We start from the raw sequence: 8,144 nt of genomic DNA, 5'->3' as shown, positions 1-8,144 counted from the left end.
ATACATATAATGATGGGATCTAAATTAGCTGTTACCACTCAAGAAAGAGATCTTGGAGCCATTGTGGAGAGTTCTCTGAAATCATCCCCTCAATGTGCAGCAGCTGTCAAAAAAGTGAACAGAATGTTGGGAATCATCAAGAAAAGGAGAGATAATAAGACAGAAAATATCATATTGCCTCTATATAAGTCCATGATATGCCCACACCTTGAATAATACATACAGATGTAGTCGCCCCATCTCAAAAAATATATATTGAAATTGGAAAAGATTCAGAGAAGGACAACAAAAATGATTAGCGGTATAGAACAGCTTCCATATGAGGAGAGATTAATAAGACTGGGACTTTTCAGCTTGGAAAAGAGGCAACTAAGGGGGGATATGATAGAGGTCTATAAAATCATGAGTGATGTTGAGAAAGTGGATTAAGTTATTTACTTATTCCCATAATAGAAGAACTAGGGGTCACCAAATGAAATTAATAGGCAGCAGGTTTAAAACAAACACAAGGAAGTATTTTTTCGTGTAACACACTGTCAACCTGTGGAACTCCTTGCCAGAGGATGTTGTGAAGGCCAAGACTATAACAGGTTTCAAAAGGAAGCTAGAAAGATTCATGGAGGATAGGTCCATGAATGGCTATTAGCTAGGATGGGCAGGAATGGTGTCCCTAGCCTCTGTTTGCCAGAAGCTGGGATTGGGTGACAGGGCATGGATCACTTGATGATAACCTGTCTGTTCATTCCCTGTGGGGCACCTGGCATTGGCCACTGTCAGAAGACAGGATACTGGGCTTGATGGATCTTTGGTCTGACCCAGTTCTTATGTTCTTATGCATGCAAATAGGGACATGTTAAGAATTGCTACTGCAGAAAGATAGATAACAGCTTACCATAGGTATGACATATTTTCTGGATGGTCTGCCACAAGTACTGGCGTTCTAGCTGTAATGCTACATCCCCTACTAGTTGTCTTGGATTTGAATTGTATTTGTCTAACTGGAATGTTTGGAATGTGCTGTTGGCTAAGAAGAATGTAGGCAAGACTAGAGCCACAGGCCCAAATCGCCTCCCAATATTTTCTATTAAACAGATTAAATAAGAAGTGACTCTGGTGATTAATAATCTTAGTGGCAAAAGGGGGATTATGTTGGATTAAAAGTGATAATTAATGCATTCATATTTTTCGGGAAAATATGGTCCGGTATATGACTGCAGATTTGGCCTGACCATTAGAAAGAAAAATGTCTCTCAGTCAGCCTGCTAAGGCTGTGCTAATTGGAGCCTGCCAGTTTACAAGGCCTGTGTTAATTACAGAGCATATCCAGAGACAAAGAGTCCATTCTAAAAGTGATCATCTAACGATATGTTACAAATGTTTTTCTGAATTCAGGAACAAGATTTGTTGTTCCTCCACTTTTACATTGCTCTCTTGTTTGTTTTCTTTTCATGTGTGACAAGAGGCATGAGTAGAGTCATTGGAGTCCGTTATGCCCCAATGATTTTAGAAGAGTTATGTTAGAAGATGAATAGGTAATAAAATACATATGTAATAGGAAGTAGTAGGTTAAAGGAAACAGAGTGTGATTGTGGATGGATGCTTGATGGGTAATACAGGTTGAAGTGCCAGCCTTAGAATAAGACAAAGAACTACCCAGGACCATTTGGCTGAAAAATGTGCAGGATGGAGATAACCGGATAATCCTGAGAGCAAACTGGGATCCACCCACAACTGCCCCAAGGACTGAGGGGCATAAGAACTGAAGAAGAAGATAACAACAAACTGTCATTGCTGTACCATCTGCGTGATTGATTATCACTTCAAACGTGAGAACAGCATGACGAGGCAAGCCCCATAGACTTGAATGAGGATAAATCCCTACAAAAACAAACCCTGAAGACTGAGAACTTTGCCTCTGGTTCTGCAGCCAACTTCCAGGAGCATCAGATGCGCATCTGACAAGGCCCCACTCCATCCTAGTGTCCAGGTCACCTGGCCAGTGACTTGGCACGAGCAACTCTAAAGCTGGTAACTATGACAAAAACCTTGCAGAACCTGTGTGTGTATAAATGAATGTGAAATTGAATGGAATGTTATAGCTATAACTGACTGCTTACTATGATTCTTTCTGTATTCACAATAAACACGGCATATTGCCATATCCCCCTTAATAAGATCCTACGGGTTTTTATTTTCTTGGTATAATTCATTGTATATATATGTTGATATTCCTTGGTATAATCTGCTTTAACCAGTTCCTTATCCACTTTTCAATTCTTATATTAATCCCCATCTTCTTCAATTTAACCAATAATTTCCCAAATGGAACTGTCTCAATAGGGGCCTACCAAATTCAGGGTCCATATTGCTCAATTTCATGGTATTTTTAAAATAATACATTTCATTATTTCAGCTATTTAAATCTGAAATTTCACAGTGTGTAATTGTAGGGATCCTGACACAAAAAAAGGAGCTGTGGGAAGTCGCAATGTTATTGTAGGGGGGTTGCGGCACTGCTCCCCTTACTTCTGTGCTGCTGCTGGCGGTGGCGCTGCCTTCAGAGCTGGGCAGCTGGAGAGCAGCAGCTGCTGGCTGGGAGCTGGAAGGCAGAGCCACTGCCAACAGTAGTACAGAAGTAAGGATGGCCTGGTGTGCTATTGTCACCCTTACTTCTGTGCTGCTGCCCGCAGAGCTGGGCCCTCAGTCAGCAGCTGCCACTCTCCAGCTGCCCAGCTCTTAAGACAGCGCAGAAGTAAGGGTGATAATACGGCAACCTCCCTAAAATAACCCTGTTACCCTCCTGTAACTCCCTTTTTGATCACAACCCCCAGTTTGAGAAATGCTGGTCTCCCGATGAAATCTGTATAATATAGGACAGGGGTGGCCAGACTGTGGCCTATTTTACTGTTAAAGTGTGACTTGCAAGCCCCCCCGCGCGCGCGCACACACACACACACACACACACATATTCTCCACCTACCAGCCTGGGTGGGGGCTGCTCAAGATCTCTGCCTTGCAATGGAGGGTTGGGGTAAGAGCTTCTGTACAGAGTCAGCCCTGCGCGGCGCACCTGCCAAGGCTCAGGGATTCAACAGGAGTGGGGCTGAAGCTCTGAGCCTGACTTCTGGCAGGTGTGCCACGGGCTCTCAAACTTCTGAAGATTGTTGTATGTGGCTCAGAGGGCCAGTAAGTTTGGTCATCTTGGTACAGGGTAAAAACACACAAAAAAAAACAGATTTCATGGAGGGACACCAGATTTCATGGTTCGTGATATGTTTTTCGTGGCCATAAATTTGGTAGGACCCTATGTATCAAATGTCATACTGAAATCCAGAGAGATTAGTTCTATTGCATTTCCTTTGTCTAAAAAATCAGTTATCATCTCAAAGAAAGAGATCTGGTTAGTCTGGCACGATGAACCTTTTGTAAAACCATGTTGTAATTTATCCCAATTACCATTAATCTCTATGTCCTTAACTCATCATCATCATCATCACTCCCATAATTACATTGGTCATTGGAGCACCAACATTAATGAGCAATCAACCAATTCTCTCCACCCATGATGATTCTGTGTCAGTGCTTGAGTCCGTGAAGTCCATTCCTGTCCACTCTTTTATGTTATCAATCCATCTCTTCTTCTGTCTACCTCTTCTTCTCTTCCCCTGTACTGTCCCTTGGAGGATGATCTTGGATAGGCCAGATGATCTTGTTACATGGCTGTACCACTTCAGATTGTGCTTCTTCACAGCTGTCAGGAGGCCCTCATATGACCCAGCACATTGGGTGATGATGTTGCGGACCTCTTCATTAGTAATGTGGTTGAAGTAGGAGATGCCCAGGATTTTTCAGGAGTATCTCATCTCTACTACCTGTATTTTCTGTTTAAATTCTGCCTTAAGGGTCCATGCCTCGTACACATACAGAAGAATGGAGATAACCAGTGCATGCATCAGTTTCAGTCTGGATTCCAGGGAGATGTTCTTGTTCCTCCAAATTGGCTTTAGCTTTGCCACTGCTGCTGCTGTTTGCGCAGTTCTTGCCCAAATTTCTGCCTTGGATCCATCAGCAGTGATGATTGCCTCCAAATACTTGAATTATTTTGCTGTCTCCAGTTCTTATCCACTGACAGGGACATGTGAGCTGATCCCAACACGTTTGTTTGTCATCAGCTTGGTTTTCTCTGCACTGATTTCCATGCCGTATTTTACGGAAGTTTCATCCAGTCATTTCACAAGGTTGGCAAGTTCATCTTCGCCGCCTGCCAGGATGTCAATGTCATCAGCGAACCAAAGATTTGAGATTGTTCATCCCCCAATGCTGACTGTGTCTATGTGATCTTCCAGGACATCAGTCATTGTGCGCTCCAAGTAGATGTTGAACAGCGTGGGCGAAAGAAGGCAGCCTTGCCGGACTCCAACAGTGGTGCAAAACCACTCTCCTATTGTGCCATTGACGAGGACTGCACTGCTGGCCTTGGCATACAGTTGTTTAATGATAAGAATAAGCTTACGACCAACATTGTACTTCTTCATGGTTGCCCAGAGAGCTTTGTGCCGCACTCTGTCAAACACCCTCTTGAAGTCATTGAAGATGTGGTAGATGTCCTGCTAGTGTTGTAAGTACTTCTCACATAGAGCACGAGTTCTGTGGTACTTCTTCCAGCATGAAAGCCAGCCTGTCCTTCAGCAATGATACTCTCTGCTTGTGGCTTCAATCTGCTCAATATGATTTTCAACATCACTTTGCTGGGATGCACAATTAAGCTTATGATCTGGTAATTTTGACACAATTGCAGGTTGCCTTTCTTTGGCAGAGTGGTGATTAGTGACTGTGTCCACGTGGAGAGTCACTCACCGGTCTGCCAGATCTTGTTGCAGATCTTGGTGAGTACATCTATTACTATTTCTCCTCCGAATGTCATCAGTTTGGCTGGGATGTTGTCAATACCTGTACCCTTTCCATTTTTGAGTGATTTCACAGCTGTCTCCACTTCTTCACATAGTATTGGAAAATCATCCTCCTCTGTTGAATCTGGGCTGTCTAAGACACTAGGATTGCTATTTGTCTGGTGGTTGTATAGATCAGAGCAGTAATTTGTCCACCTATTGATGATGTCCCGTTCTTCTGTTCCCTTCTTTGTCTTGAATTGCGTTAGCTTTGGTCCATCTTTCCTTCTTTTACAACCTGGAAGGCTCATTTGCTATTTTTATTTTTGATATACTCTTCAGTTTTAGAGCACTGTTTTTCAGTCTATATCTCCTTGGCCACCTTCATTCCTTTCTTCATCTTTCTGCCAATCACTCTGTATTTATCAGCTCCCTCAGTGCTGTTTTTGTCTCTCTTAAGTTCTCTTCTAATATCACACATTTGTACTACAGTATTTAATTTGTGACTCACGGTTTTGTCTTCTTACGATGTTTCCCAAGGATGTCCATTGCTGCCTCATTCATTATTGCATTGAAATTGTTGGTCGTTTCTACATCTTCCTCTAGAGACAACAGCATGGCAAATTTTCTGCCAATCATTGCTTGGAATGACTCTGCAATGTTTCAGTCTCTGAGTCTTTTTAAGTCAAACCTGGTTCTGGTGAACTTTGGCCTGGTAATTTTCCTTAGCTGCAGCCAAAAATTTGGCATCATAAGGTCACAATCACTTTCAATATCAGCACCAGGGAAGCTCCTTGTTTTAACTCCTATAATCTCAGAACAAAATCAGTTTTGCACATGATATAGTTGATCTGGTTGTAATGTAGACCATTAGGTGTGAGCCACATTGATCATCTGGATGCTTTATGTGCTCCTAATGTGTTGCAAGAACCAGATTGTTATAGCTGTATGGCAAATTGCTGGCACTATTTTGATGGGTCTTGCACTTTCTCTTCTTTGGGGGGGGGGGTTTCAGGGCACTATTTCTTGCCCCTGCAGTAGAATGTTAACTGCCCCACTAGTGTCCTAGAGCAGGGGAGTGGAGAGGGAGGGACCTGTGCCCGCCCTCTACTCCAGGTCCCAGACCAGGGGCCCTGAGGATAGTGGTAAACCACTTGAACTGACACTTCCTTCCCTGGGCTACTTCCCTCTCCTGCCCTTCAGCTTGTGGGGGGCTTCCTGCCCTCCCTCTGTACAAGCCAGGTGCCCCTTTACCTAGGGTCTTTGGACTTCTTAGCTCACTACAGCACTTCTCCAAACTGTCCTCTGCTTCCCTTCAAACTGTTCTCTGCTCCAACACCAATTCTCTCTGCTCCAACTCCCTCAAACTGTTCTCTGATCCAACACCAATCCTCTCTGCTCCAACTCCCTCAAACTGTTCTCTGATCCAACACCAATTCCTCTCTGCTCCAACTCCCACACTGTCTGATTGAAGCAGGGGTTTTTATCATGTGACTGGCTTCAGGTGCTCTAATTGGCTTCAAGTGCTCTAATTGGCTTCAAGTGCTCTAATTAATCTATAGCAAACTTTCTTCCCCTTCCAGGGAATAAGGCTCCCTTCTAACCCTCTCCTGCTGCACTCTGGCCATGCTGTATCACAGCTGGTACACTCCAAAAGTCTCAATCCTCTCTCATTGGTTACCACATTACAGAAAGGGCCACAATAATCTCGCCAATCTGCCTGTGCATCAGTACCCACTTCAGCATTCCAATCTCCCTGTACAATCAGGATATCTTTCTTGTGTACCTTATCAATGATGTCTTGGAGTTGATTGTAAAAAAAAAGCTCATCATCATAGTCTGTTATGGAGGTATAGACTTGTATCACTGTGATATTAGATGGTACTGCCTTTAGACAGATGGAAATAAGCCTACTGGACATTGGGTGGTATCCTAATACAGAATTCTTGATATCTTTATGAACAAGAACTCCTACACCGTTGACATGTTTGTCCTCTCCACTGTAATAGAGTACATGGCCTTCTTCCGTTAGTACCTCTCCAAAATTCTTCCATCAGACCTCAGAGATTCCTAGGAGGTGCCAGATGTATTGTTCCATTTCGTACGTGAGTTCTTTCAACCTCCCTATTTGTCTCAATGTCCTTACATTCCATGTGGCTAAGGTGATGTTATCTCTTCCACAGATCCTCTTTGTTGGGGTTACACCATAGTATACTTGTCATGTCTGCCCTGGTGAGAGACGAATGGCGTGGTCATTATTAACCTGGACTGCAATCAATCCGGTATGGAAATGGTTGACTTGCTCATCATATGGTGTGTCTTGGGAAAATTTCTAACCTAGTGGAGCCCATCCCTCTCCAAGCAGCCCCCTTTTAGTAACCTCTTGCAACATGCAGGAGGAGCAGGGGGCCTATTCTGTCCCCGGACCCACAGGGGAATCTTAACTACTTTTTCTTTCAAAATTTGTTCCAAGACCTTGAATTCAATTGAGGTCAAACTAACCAGCCTGTAGTTTTCTGGATCACTTTTTTGTTCCCTTTCTTAAAAATAGGAACTTTATTAGCAAGTCTCCAGTCACAGGGTCTGACCTCTGAGTTTAGAGATTCATTAAAAATCCTTGCTACTGGTCTTGCAATTTTGTGTGCCAGTTCCTTTAATACTTTTGGATGGAGATTATCCATGTCCCCTGATTTAGTCCCGTTAATCCATTTGAGTTTGGCTTTCACCTCAGAGGTGGTAATATCTATTTCCATATCCTCGTTTTCATTAGCCACCCTGCTACTACCCATCAGCTCCTCATTAGAAACTGAGGCAAAGTATTAATTTAGGTGTTGGGCCAGGCCTACACTATCTTTAATCTCCACCCCATCCTCAGTGCTTAGTGGTCACACTTCTTCTTTCCTTGCTTTTTTTTTATTTATTTTATTTATATGGCTATAGAAGCTTTTACTATTGGATTTAATTATCTTTGAAAGATCCATTCTGCTTGGCTCTTGGCAGTTCTCACTTTTTCCTACACTTTCTGACCTCCATGAGGTAGCTTTCCTTGCTGATCCATCTCATCTTCCATTCCTTGTAGGCTTTCTGCTTTCTCTTAATTACCTGTTTGTTCATTCTGCTTGCTCTGCCACCCTTTCCCCTTGCTTGGGATACAGGCTTCAGATAGTTTCTGAAACTTTGACTTTAAGTAATTCCAAACTTCTTACACATTCAGATCCTTGAGTTCTTCTATCCAGTCCACTTCCCTAACTAATT

The sequence above is a fragment of the Gopherus evgoodei genome, chromosome 22 (genome assembly GCF_007399415.2).
Source record: "Gopherus evgoodei ecotype Sinaloan lineage chromosome 22, rGopEvg1_v1.p, whole genome shotgun sequence".
Classification (NCBI taxonomy): domain Eukaryota; kingdom Metazoa; phylum Chordata; order Testudines; family Testudinidae; genus Gopherus; species Gopherus evgoodei.
The sequence above is the reverse complement of the archived record's forward strand: the minus strand, read 5'-3'. Positions refer to the sequence as shown.